The sequence below is a fragment of the Schistocerca serialis genome, chromosome 1, assembly GCF_023864345.2.
Source record: "Schistocerca serialis cubense isolate TAMUIC-IGC-003099 chromosome 1, iqSchSeri2.2, whole genome shotgun sequence".
Classification (NCBI taxonomy): Eukaryota; Metazoa; Arthropoda; class Insecta; order Orthoptera; family Acrididae; genus Schistocerca; species Schistocerca serialis.
The window spans coordinates 573,254,013-573,268,076 of record NC_064638.1 but is presented as its reverse complement, the minus strand read 5'-3'; the positions used below and the strand labels follow the sequence as shown (position 1 = coordinate 573,268,076).

General features: G+C 43.9%; 1 protein-coding gene across 3 annotated transcripts in view; it reads right to left on the bottom strand.

Moving 5' to 3' along the window:
* LOC126476340 (uncharacterized) overlaps window positions 1-14,064 on the bottom strand; it is a 676,721-nt gene that overhangs the window by 490,883 nt on the left and 171,774 nt on the right. For 2 of the 3 annotated variants that reach the window (XM_050103534.1, XM_050103533.1), the window contains exon 2: window positions 8,609-8,673. The exons of the other annotated variant lie outside the window; for it this stretch is intronic. The gene's annotated coding sequence lies outside the window, so the exon portion shown is untranslated. The remainder of the gene's footprint in view (window positions 1-8,608; window positions 8,674-14,064) is intronic. 3 annotated transcript variants of the gene reach the window in all.

The window sequence follows — 14,064 nt, the reverse complement described above, 5'->3', positions numbered from 1 at the left end:
GCCCACCTTTCATCCCGAGACATTCAGACACCTCATTGAAAGTGTCCCCAGCAGCGTTCACGCCGCCACAAGGACACCCCACATTACTGTCCACTAATAGGTGTCCATATACTTTTGGTGAGAGAGTGTATACAGGGTGGTGAAAAACAGTCTGAAAACCTTTGTTGGAGGCTAACTTGTGCTGAGGAATAATTGTTAAGAAAATATTCGACGCGTTGCTCCGTTTCTGAGTTAATTGGCATTGCAATTAGCCAATCAGGCCGGGGCGCGCGCACATTCAAGCGCCCCGTCAAAAATGGTGTCGCCAAACGTGTTCTTCGTTTGGTTTCCTAAAACCTAACAAGAGAGCGGTTCAGAAATTGGACATTGGACGTCAGTAAGGATCGAATCCGAGTCAACGGCTGAGCAGATTCGTGTGCTATCATCTACACTATGAAAACAACTGGCACTAATCGTATCTGGCGCACGCAACGACCTGACCTGCTAATTTCATTGCTAATTAGCCCTGAAACGTATACAATTTTTTTCTTAACAATTATTTCTTAGCACAAACTATTCTGCAACACCTTTACAAACTTTTAGGGCTCTTTCTGCCATCCTGTCTATGAACTCGGGGTGTCGTGTTGCCACTCCCCTATATGATCATGTTGCTCAAACATCTTCACTAGATGACATCGCCAAGTTACTGTAGGCCCCACACTTAATACTTTCCGTGCGCGAGGTCTCCAGAAAATGAACGAAACTTCGTAACATTGCTAGTACGGAAAATAAAAGGATACAGGCTGATCCACTTCCTCTCTTCAAGACCTGTCCTCAAACGTATCAGTAACATTCACGTAAATGTGACGCTGTTAAGAACTTGACACAAACGTGACTTCTACTCCCTTGTAGTAGCACCCAGTGCAGGTATTTGGAGTAACTTAAGTCGTCTATTGCAGGAGATGACAGTAAACGAATAGAAACACAAAAACAATGTACAACAGTCTCAGTCAACCGTCCTCAGTTGTGTGAGTTTGTGTAAGTGCAGTGTGCACCAACGAAGAGAAGATGGAACTGCTGCTCATTGCAGGCCGGTGTGGCCGAGCGGATCTAGGCGCTTCAGTCCGAAACCGCGCTGCTGCTCTGGTCGCGGGTTCGAATCCTGCCTCGGGCATGGATGCGTGTGATGTCCTTAGGTTAGTTAGGTTTAAGTAGTTTTAAGTTCTAGGGGCCTGATGACCTCGGAAGTTAAGTCCCATAGTGCTCAGAGCCATTTGAACCTACTGCTCATCTTTGTAACACACCAGGCATTCAGTCCCCAATCTGTTTACTGTCGATTCCAGCAAGTGGATGACTTAACTTACTCCAAATACCTGCACTTTTCGCTAGAGTGTTATTAAAAAAAAAAAAGACTTACTGTTGTCCATAACTTCGTAAAGAACAAAGTTGTCTTCCCGGTAACTAAAGATCATTTACTTGACATATTTCTTATTTTGCTCCTGGGCAAAGCAGTTTTGGGGTGATCAAGATAAATAGGACACCCTGCAACTGCGCCTGAAAGTGATGAAGATGGTGATAAAAAGAAAAAAATAAGGAAAATAAGAAAGCTCAAGTACTTAACTGCCTGTCGCTGCAAAATAAAATAAAGAAAGCTAATTTTCTTTTGCACGCTGCTGGAAGAGGATAATTAGTGATCGATTATTCTGCGTTTTTTACTGGCAGGAACTAACAACTCCTGTGACAGAAGCAATACTTCTGTAAGGGTCAATTGCGATGTGATTGCGGTACGTGTATCTAAGCGCACATACCTGTACGTGCCAGTGATGGCAAGAGTGGGAACCGGCAGTAAATGTCATCGTGAACGAGGGTCGTTGGTCGGAGACGGGTACCGTTCGATGACCCACGCTGTCTCCTCTCCACGCTCACTCAGGAATTGACTGCTGACGTGAATCACACGGGAGACGTGGGACAGGCCCTTGCCTGCAGTGCGCCCAGATTTTTGCGGAACAGAGGCAGTTGCAAAAGTGGAGAGCTTTATGTGTTCATCAAATCCCACTAATGTATCATCTTGGATTTTTCTAGCTCTGAAAATATTAACAGGATCTGTCAAACTGCGGGACGGATTCCTGACTCGGTATGGAGAAAAAAAGGTCCCATGAACAAGCGTCCGGAAACGGACGGTGTGCGTGCAGCGATGACAAATCGTCCTGGAACACAGTACAGAGCTGCATCGCATCCGCGTTACAACAGGTGTTCAAAGTGCCCTGCATGGGATTTCACGTGATAGGGTTAGCATCTGTTGCCATGAAGGATACATAATCGTACTTCGGCTTATGTACTATATTGGCAGGCTACTTGCCTGAAGCTTCTACTATATCCTATAGAATCCGATCCTCCAAATCTGGTGAAAGCACAGTCCGCTACCTCCCTGTACGTTCGTCTGTCTGAAAGGACCCATGATCACACAAATGTATCATCTTGGATTTTTCTAGCTCTGAAAATATTAACAGGATCTGTTTTCTCGCAAAGCGAAGTTATATAGGGTGAATATTAATAAAGCTGTCAAACTGCGGGACGGATGTGTGACATGGTGTCTGTGTGGGTAATTGTTTTGGTATAGCCATGTTGCCTCTCGACAACTGCCGTCTACTTGGCCGTACACCAAACACCACCTCGGCTTGTTCCCGACATGAATACCGAACCATTCTGCTGCTTACAGAACGCTGCGTCAATCACACATCCTGCAACACACAGCACATGTTCAGAGGAACTGTCATTTGTCAGCGCCATCTACCACGGCAACGATGCATTTAGGGAGGGACACATGTTCATAGCACATTTTTCCTCCATTTCCAGTCAGGAATCCGTCCCTGCAGTTTGTCAGTTTTATTAATGATCACCCAACATAGTGGTGGTCTCGCGGTAGCGTTCTCGCTTCCCGCGCACGGGGTCCCGGGTTCGGTTCCTGGGGGGATCAGGGATTTTTCCTGCCTCGAGATGACTGGGTGTTGTGTCGTCTTCATCATCATCACTCATCCCCATTACGGTAGGAGGAAGACAATGGCAAACCACCTCCACTAGGACCTTGCTTAGTACGGCAGTGCGGGTCTCCCGCATCGTCCCCTACGCTCCTCGGAGTATGGGACCTCATCATCATCATCCCAAAATATGCTTCACCGCAGTTGTGGAATCTTCAGCACGAGCTTATTTACTTTCTGTTCATATTACATTTGGTTTTTTTTGGGGGACACTACTCATTTGAGCCACAGATCTATATGGTCACTGCAGCAGATGTTGTTGTTGTTGAGTGCCTCTTCTGAGCCTCCTTGTGTTGCACATGACTACTATTATTGCATTCTTTTATCTTGTTGATATTTTAACAGTACTCGGCTACAGTTTTCTGTTACTATTCGTTTTGCAACACGAGTTCCAGATTAATTCGTAAATATTGAGCATATCGATACCACATATCTGCTTCGACCTATGACGACGTCAAATTGGGGGCCTGCCTGCAAGCCACTCAGCGAACCCTACATGCGTCAGATACGGGCCGTAATAAGAACTGTAATTTCCACATGGCATTAAATTCATTTCCTCCGCCAGTTCACAATCTGTCACCTCCCGATCTAACCAAGACCTCGGCCTGCGCTACAGATCAGCTGACACCTGAACCTACATTTTAAAATATAACACAGAAGTAAAAATAAATATTGCCAGTGTTTTGTCCTTTCTCTGTCTGCGGACGTATGACATCACATGGCATCGCCTACGTCACTGGTCAATGACGGCTTCCCGTATCGGTAATTTCAACTGACCAGCTAATTTACGGTACTTGAGTGAGCAGCAGAAAGCTGAACGAGCCTCAGGAAAACTTCGTCACGGAAAAAAAAAGATTAGAATGAGACTAATCAAGCCTAAAATCTCATCTCGGTAGGATCAGAAAAGACCCATTAGAAGAAAAATGGCATGCTTCGTTAGCTATACATTTGTGGATAAATGGGTATACATCACAGAAAAAGGAAGTGTAATCTAACGACAAGGCAAACTAACGCCCACTCACGATGCAACAACCATGTTGAATCCTGTCTGAGCAAATATATGACTAAAATTTCCTGGAAGGCATAGTCTGCTATTCCCAATAATGTAACCGAAATCTTTCTGCGTTCTAAACAAAAAACAGACAGTGTCAAAGTCTAAGCCGTATACTTCTTACACAAACTGCAGCATCAGTATTTTGAGCTGCACAAGGCCATACAGACAACAAAAGCGTACAAGGAACTCATCAGGTTGCCGAAAACTCATCGAAACGCTATCGTGTCTTTCGGTTTCATCTGAGAACTGCAGTTCGTGAAATTGATCACTAAACCTGATAATCTTTCAAGAGAATTGTAATACGAATGTTTCTATAATACACTAGTTTCACATCCATAAACTATACTGTATCTAACCTGTAGTATCCTTAGGATATCTTTTGGTAAAGGATAAACCGGCATTCATTCAACTAACAATTATTATAAAGCAGCCGCACTCTATTAATGGCTTCAAATGACATAAACGAATGCGATTCCACCAATAACAAGAACCAGTTTTTTTCAGTTAGGCAGCTTAACAGATGCTTTTCTTCATCAGCCTCTGCCATTTCGATCTTGAAATATTGTAGCCATCTCGTTGCATTTTCTGAGGTCATGCTGTAATCGTCATTATATTGCATAATAGACGATCAATATTTCCTGCACAACACCATTTAAAATGAAAGCGATCACGCTCTTAGCGAACGTTAAAACGAATTTGAAAATAGTATGGTCCCATCACAAAAACGAGCAGTAAGAATGATGAAAAAGTTGTTTCAAATCACCACCCTCGAAATTGCTTTTTGTTCATATAAACGTACTTCCTTTTCCTTGACTCTGTACAAAAAAAAGTTTGTTAGCATAATATTAAATGAGGGTAAGTTGATAATTAATTCCTGCAAGGATCCACACAACACCGGGTCATGTAACTATTTCCATGTTATAAGAGCAAACAACGCCATCACACTAAAAGATACGAACATCTCTGGTATTAGGTAGTATAACTGAGTGATTACTTGGACTGATGCGATGAATAGTTTTGCAGTCTTATCTGAAAAGTGTACAGTGCCATCATCTGCATTACATGTTAATTTTAAAGTAATGAAATGAAATGATGGTAGGGGGTTGTTCGGCAACCTGGTGCAGATCTTTCTATTTGGTGCCGTTTCGGCAATTTTTCGTCGATGAAGATGATATGAAATGACCAGGGCAACACAAACACCCAGTCCTCGAGAGAAGAAAAATCTCCGAGCCGATCGGGAACCTAGAGTCAGTGACGCTAACCACCATGCGACGAGCAGCTGACTTGTTAAATAATTACGTAAAAATTTTCTGCCGCTGTTATTCCATCCCTCATATACTGCATATCTCTTTGGTTTTATCGTATTGTTACTAAATCAGATATTTGATTTACCTAAGTTGTCCCTGAAATGTTTAATTTTTGAGTGGATGCTTTCCGCATATGGCCATTAAACGTATTTGTTGCGACTGCAATTTAGATCCTTCGTCATCGTCAGGCGTTGTGGAATGTTGTTGAATTCCATTCTACAGTGTTGCGTTGCGACATGCTGGAATAAAGTCGTCGGCACTCTTAAACCAAGTACATGTGGTGATATAAGTCCAGCCGCTATTCCACACACCATGTGAGCATACGCCTTGTAGCTAGCACAGGAGCAGCAGTCAGCTAGCAGAAACACATCCACAATAGGCATCGAAGTATAAAGCTCGTGTAGCAACATGGTGCTTGAATTCCAACATGTATTTGGTTTGAAACTACTGGGAGTTATGTAGTAAAATGTCGCAACGTTATGTTGTAGAGGGGGCTTTAACGTCTAACAACGCTTGACGGTGACGAAGGATCTAAACTGCAGTGGCAATAAATACTTTAAAAGCTATATTAACTACACTGAGGCCGTGGACACAATTCTCATCAAAATACTTAATTTATATTGTGATATTGTACTAGCAATCCCCCTCTGATCCGCAAGGTAGCAAGAACAAAGTGTGTACGGCTGCGTGACCAGTTTGGCATAGCTATAAAAAATTATCCATGGTGGTCAGAAACAGTATAAGGATGTTTCAGGATCGGCTGTGCTGGGAAATAATTGTTAAGACAAACATTGGAATCGTTGCACCGTTTCCGACTTAATTAGCGTTGAAGTTATCTAATCGGGTCGTCGCGCGCACAAATTTAAGCAGCCTGCCAGATGATGATGATGATGATAATGATGATGATGTGATGATATTGGTTTGAGGGGGCCCTCAACTGCGTCGTTATCAGCGGCCGCAGGAAGTCTCAATCTTTTCACCGTCTAATCTCGCCACTTTCCGGAATTATGATGAAATGATGAGGACAACACGAACTCCCAGTCCCCGGGCGGAGAAAATACCCGACGTTCCCGGGAATCTAACCCGGGACCCGGGACTAGAGACTAGAGACAGTATCGCCAAAGATGCTCTTCACTTGGTTTCCTAAAACCGAAGAAACTTAGCTTTTGCCCACCAACCTTACATTTATCACTTCAGAAAAGGTCACATTTTAACTAGTAATGAGCATTTCAACAAGTGGTAGGCCTAACTCATGGACCCACAGATGTCTATGCGTTATCGCATTTTAGCGCGACCAAGTGCTTCAATCTGCGCGTGCAACGACCTGAATGGCTAACGTCAAGTCGGAAACGACACAACGTATCGAAATTTTTTCTTAACAATTCTGTCCCAGCGTGATCTGCCCTGCAATACCTTTACAAGCTTTTTGAACTGTTTCTCACCGTCCTCTTTACGTAAATGTTTCTCTTGAATCAATCTGTCTACGTGTTAGTGAAAACCGTATCGAAATTTCTGCTGCAGCCCCTGAAATTAGCCTTCACATACAGACTTAAAAGGCAACGGGGACTTTAATATAGTGGTATGTGTAGATAGATATACTGAATTACGTCTCAATATTTTATTATTGCGCTCTACTTCTATGTTCATTTGATAATACAGGGTTATTACAAATGATTGAAGCGATTTCACAGCTCTACAATAACTTTATTATTTGAGATATTTTCACAATGCTTTGCACACACATACAAAAACTCAAAAAGTTTTTTTAGGCATTCACAAATGTTCGATATGTGCCCCTTTACTGATTCGGCAGACATCAAGCCGATAATCAAGTTCCTCCCACACTCGGCGCAGCATGTCCCCATCAATGAGTTCGAAAGCATCGTTGATGCGAGCTCGCAGTTCTGGCACGTTTCTTGGTAGAGGAGGTTTAAACACTGAATCTTTCACATAACCTCACAGAAAGAAATCGCATGGGGTTAAGTCGGGAGAGCGTGGAGACCATGACATGAATTGCTGATCATGATCTCCACCACGACCGATCCATCGGTTTTCCAATCTCCTGTTTAAGAAATGCCGAACATCATGATGGAAGTGCGGTGGAGCACCATCCTGTTGAAAGATGAAGTCGGCGCTGTCGGTCTCCAGTTGTGGCATGAGCCAATTTTCCAGCATGTCCAGATACACGTGTCCCGTAACGTTTTTTTCGCAGAAGAAAAAGGGGCCGTAAACTTTAAACCGTGAGATTGCACAAAACACGTTAACTTTTGGTGAATTGCGGATTTGCTGCACGAATGCGTGAGGATTCTCTTTTCACTTCACCATTAAGAAAAAATGTTGCTTCATCACTGAAAACAAGTTTCGCGCTGAACGCATCCTCTTCCATGAGCTGTTGCAACCGCGCCGAAAGTTCAAAGCGTTTGACTTTGCCATCGGGTGTCAGGGCTTGTAGCAATTGTAAACGGCAAGGCTTCTGCTTTGGCCTTTTCCGTAAGATTTTCCAAACCGTCGGCTGTGGTACGTTTAGCTCCCTGCTTGCTTTATTCGTCGACTTCCGCGGGCCACGCGTGAAACTTGCCCGCACGCGTTCAACCGTTTCTTCGCTCACTGCAGGCCGACCCGTTGATTTCCCCTTACAGAGGCATCCAGAAGCTTTAAACTGCGCATACCATCGCCGAATGGAGTTAGCAGTTGGTGGATCTTTGTTGAACTTCGTCCTGAAGTGTCGTTGCACTGTTATGACTGACTGATGTGAGTGCATTTCAAGCACGACAGACGCTTTCTCGGCTCCTGTCGCCATTTTGTCTCACTGTGCTCTCGAGCGCTCTGGCGGCAGAAACCTGAAGTGCGGCTTCAGCCGAACAAAACTTTATGAGTTTTTCTACGTATCTGTAGTGTGTCGTGGACATATGTCAATGAATGGAGCTACAGTGAATTTATGAAATCGCTTCAATCATTTGTAATAGCCCTGTATCTGTACGTTACTGCATTTCGTCTACATGTATATACGAAATTAAATGAAATTTGACTACTGTCGACAGTGCATAAGTCTTGGTGGAAATGAGGTCACATCAAGTTCAGCGCGTCGCCAACAATCGCGAAGGCGATTTTTCGTTTTTTGTTGTTGTTTTTCTTTGTTTATATTGCCTACGTAGCTGAGTGAGTACTCTCTTCAAATGTCAGGAGTCACATCTGGTGCACTGGTAGGAGTGTGAGAGGCCTGTACTCACCTGAGTTGCGCGCGACAGGTTCACTCGCAGTGGCGGGCGGGGCGGCAGTTGTGCATCATCAGCTCCTGCAACACGAGCAGCGGGCGTCACGCGCTTTGCTTTACAGGCCGAGCTAAGCTGAGCAGTTTTGATAACGGGTCGCTCCGCTCGTAACAGGCGAGCCTCCGGCCGCCGGCAGCGCACACCCAGCTCACGCCACCGCGCGCCTAAAGCAGCGGTGCTGTCAGCCAGATTATGTGCTGCAAGTGACTGCGATTACCCAGTACAAAAGTCCTCCCTGGTTAGTACCCGGCTTACGAATCAGAGTATACAAAATTTGAAAGGCAAAATATTGCTAGCTGATATCTTCTGTGGCTTGTCAAAAGAATTTGATTGCGTAGTTTACATTTTCGTCTTGGAGAATCTCAGATGTTATGGTATTAGAGATCTTGCTGTTAACTGGTTTTCATCCTCTCTAACTAAAGGGATGCAGAGTGTTGCGTTAATAAACTCACGGTATGTACACAACAAAACAGCAGCTTCAGAATGAGGAATAATAACTACAGGTCTACCACAGGGATCGATACTGGGCCCGCTCTTGTTTTGTTGTATAAAAATGATCTTCCTTCATATATTCAAATAATAAAAATTATTCTCTTTACTGACGATGCAATTATTATGATCAAGTCCAAAGCAGTACCTTCAGTGCATGAAAATGTAAATAATACTTTCTAAAAATTAATAACTAGTTCACTACCAGTTGACTGTCACTGAATTCAAATAAACCACAATACGTGCAATTCAGTATTGCACGAGGCCTGACCAGACCATTAGAAATAATGCCTGAGGGTAAATCAATAAGCGAAACAAAATATCCTAAATTCTTAGGTGTTTATAGTGATAAGAACATGAACCGAATGTCACATGTTACACGTCATCTTAAACTTCTGCGTTAAATATAAGGTTTTGGAGATGAAAATGCTGCAAAGCTGACACACAGTGCATGGATAGGTGGCACTACGCTATTCCGTGATTTGCTGTCCGTTGGTATTTGGCCAGGTTTTCTGGCTGCTGCGAATGTGGATTGATATGGATGTCTGTTAAACTTCCTTTGAGTGATCAGACAACAGGATTAGATAATAAAAGTATAAAGGAGCAACACATCACTGTATAACAGACATGTGCAACTGCTGCTTGACCTTGTTTATAAGATTTATTCAGTAATAACTTACAAAAGTAAGATTCATTGGCGCTCTGTTTCTGTGAAAACCACGTGGTAGTGCTGGCAGTATTTCTCGAATACTGATTTCCCGTATTTTCGGCTACCTTTGAGTATGGTTCAATGTTGTGACGTTTCCACGAAGTACAGATGTGTGCGCGGCGCAACAGTGCAGCTTTTAAATGCACAACGCTACACAACTGCCGTCCTAACCTAGTGCGACTCTGACCGTACGCTCCCTAAGAGTCTTTTAGAAACTGCACCATCTGCATACAGTCCGGGACATTACGTTAAAACTGTGAAGGCATCGCTGTCTCCTTATTTAGAGTGTGACATCCTCGTTTCCTTTCGTTCTCTGTTTCTCTTTGGCGATCAGGTATTTATCTACACAACGTTAAACTGAGCAAATAGTCTCTGTTGTGAGACTCTTAGCACCTTAAATTCGTGCGCCTTATTGTCTACGTTCATAACTAATACCAAGGCCAATTAGAGCCTTGGAAGTTTCTCGCTGAGGAGTATTGCTTCAAACTGCTTACGGTGATTAAGAAACTGTATACCGTGTCACATTTTCCGTGCTCCACAAAAACTACTACAGTAGACTGCTGAAAGATTTCTTTGTTGAAAACCAGTCTTGGTTATTTTTGTATCTATTACGACCTAAAAGCCTCTGCTGTTATATTCTGGCAATATATTTTCGCATTATAAAAACTATAGTTTCCTTTTCTTCGTGTGTACTCTCGTTAAAGGAACATCGCGCTTTTAGCAATTACTGATTTTCATTTTTTCTCTTGCCTTCAGATGGTTCAAATGGCTCTGAGCACTATGGGACTTAACAGCTGAGGTCATCAGTCCCCTAGAACTTAGAACTAGTTAAACCTAACTAACCTAAGGACATCACACACATCCATGCCCGAGGCAGGATTCGAACCTGCGACCGTAGCGGTCTCGCGGTTCCAGACTGACGCGCCTAGAACCGCACGGCCACACCGGCCGGCTTGCCTTCAGATCACCTTATCTTTCACCATACAGTCAGCTGCGATGTCAAGAGGGAGCAGTTTTTTTGGCGGGTCAGCATTATTCGTTAGAACCGTACTGCATGACGGCTGCTGTCGCTGAGTAGAGAAGCCTAACGGAATACAAATTTCATCACCGCAACACTTTCACGCAGACTGACCGCCGGGTCAGGCTCTGGAAGGCGTCATCTACTGTCCATTTCGGATATGAGGCCATCCTCGTTCGCTTTCCCACTCCACTTCCCGTTGGCTGCTTGGTAATTTCTCATGCTCCTTTAATCTGAGCAAATTGTTCCGGGTGTCGCGTGTGATGCTGTTAGAAGTACGTGCGCCTCATTTTCTCCCGAGAACGAGCGCTCACTACTGACCGCCACTCACAAGTAATGATATCTTACAGACTGTGGTTTCGGAAATGCAGAGAGTGGACGAGAAACGAATCCTTTAGATAATTTGAATTTATTTATTTGTAATGACTGGGACTCACATTAACATATTCTGTAAATTTTGCGGTGTTTCTGTATTACAGATGAGTATACAGAATGAACATGAACACCACCGACATAATTTCGGAGATTATGAGTATTTCATTACACTGCTCAATGAAAGTTTGGAATACTATCGTAAAATATAGTCTATGATACCAGTGGTCTCACTGGTCTGGGCACTTCGTCGTTGTCCAGCTAGAGCCCATACTTGGACGGTGTTCACTACTGGCATGCTTTGTAGCCGTTTCCCAACCATGTAAACAGTGTCAGCAACAGTTTCATTCAGTTTGTGTTCAGCAGTGCAGTAGCAAATCACATAGAGGCATATAACACTTCGATAGAGTCAGGATAATGCCTTTACTTTCAGCAGGTCATACACAGCAAGATGTTACCGGTCGGTTACGTGTCACTCAACGTGATGTGTCTGAGGTGTGAAGAAAATACAGAGAGACGGGAAATGTGAACGATAGACCTCTCAGTGATCGTCCTTGTATGACAATATAAATGGAGGATCGTTTCCTCCAACTGTGGGCACACAGCCGGCCGGAGTGGCCGTGCGGTTCTAGGCGTTACAGTCTGGAGCTGGGCGACCGCTACGGTCGCAGGTTCGAATCCTGCCTCGGGCATGGATGTGTGTGATGTCCTTAGGTTAGTTAGGTTTAATTAGTTCTAAGTTCTAGGCGACTGATGACCTCAGAAGTTAAGTCGCATAGTGCTCAGAGCCATTTTTGTGGGCTCACAGGCGCCCAACATCAATTGTCGGAAATATTGGAAATGACTTCTCCCGGGCAACTCATACTAAACAGTGCGTAGAAGATTGCATCACGGTGGTCTTCATTCTAGAATATCAATGAGAAGTTTTGCACTGAACCAACGGAACGAACGCAATCCAAGGACCTGGACTCCTACACGTCAACACCAGACCACTGCACAATGGAGTAACGTCATGTTTGCGAAGAAGACCAGAATCGTTTTACGATCGAACACTAGACGTGTTAGGGCTTTGTTGAAGAGTTAGACGACACCGGAAACGCCGATGCGTTCAGCAACTACATCCTTTTGCTGGTGGAAGTGTAATTTTCTGGACGGCAATAATAATCGGACTGCGTACACCGCTAATTCTTTTCTACGGCATTTTGACCGGTCCCCGTCGCCTCTAAGGGTTCCTGCAAACCAGTCACAATTGTAAGGCCCTGCAGACGTGAAGTCAATGACAACTTCATCGTAGTTGATGACGATGCAACACCGCACCGTACTCTACCAGCGTCTCTGTATCTTCAAAGATGCAATATCAACCGAATGCACTGTACAGCACAGTCCCCAGAAATGAATGCAATGGAGAATACGTGGGGCCTGCTCGAGGTGCCCATTGCACAGCGTCCGAATCCACCTGACAATCTTCAGGCTCTCACTAAAGCTGCCACTGGGGAATGGGACCGCATATCGCCAGATAAACTTGATGGTCTCATCCAGAGCATGCCTCGCAGAGTTGAAGAACTCATCCGTGGGCGGGGAGGACAAACTCAATACTAAACTGACAATCACCATGATGAGATAAAGATTTTCACCGTTTTTGTTTCAAGATGTACACTTAGGAGAGAGGCTGCTTTGTTTTGTAATGGCTTTTTGTAACTAATCAAAATTGTGTTTCTATTCAGAAGGAATTAAGTTTATTTTGTCAATAAGGTATTGCACAAACCTCAATTGATGTACTATAGGAAATCATTGTAGTAAACTCTATGATACTCCAAACTTTTGTTGAGGTATGTATAAATTCGGTGATTCGTTACAGACTAATAATGTATTTGTGATTTATTCGTTTTGTTACGCCAGTCACCTTTCTTCTCGTTGAAATACCTCCACAACTCGCAGTCGGGAGGACGACGGTTCAGTCCCGCGTCCTGCCATCCTGATTTAGGTTTTCCGTGATTTCCCTACATTGCTTCAGGCAAATGCCGGGATGGTTCCTTTGACAGGGCACGGCCGACTTCCTTCCCCACCCTTCCATAATCCAATGAGACAAGATGACATCGCTGTTTGTTTTTTCCCCCCAAATCAACCCAACCAGCCTCCACAACAGCGATATATCCTGTGATCATCAAAACACGGGAGGATCTGGTTTCTCATACGCACTCTTTAATGATGCAAGCATGCTGTGATGTGTTTGCCGTCGCTGCTGGAACAGCCAGAATATGGCTGTTATGTGGCTCTTCCATAGCGTTCAGTGAATCCATTCACGAGGTGCGAATCGGGCAACTCTTCACTGGTAAGTCTACCCACACTGCTTCGTGCAACAGACACTATCGGAAAAAAACACCCCCGAGACTGAATCAAGGGCACGGAATGCAAGCTTAAGGGCGAAGACTGAAATGGAAACTACTGCTGCCAACAGCCATTAACGTGAGTGAAAGCAACAATTTTGTTTCCCACATAGGTCGTAGCGTCGACAACGACACTGTTGAGCAGGTACTTTAGTGCAATACAGATACAAAGATAAATGGGAATAAGAATTGAAACTACATGCAGTTACTTTGTAACGATCGACAAGAGGACATGGGTCCTCTATACAAAAATACTCAGAAAATATCCCTGTGCAATCTACGAAATTTTGTCGGTATAATTCGGATTTTCATGTATATGAGAATCTGTCACTCGCCACTTTATTTGGATACCTTGCAACCGCGTTTTAGAATGAACATTCTCACACTTCGTATACAAGTATTTACCCTCATGTCAATCCGATTCAATCAATATATTACA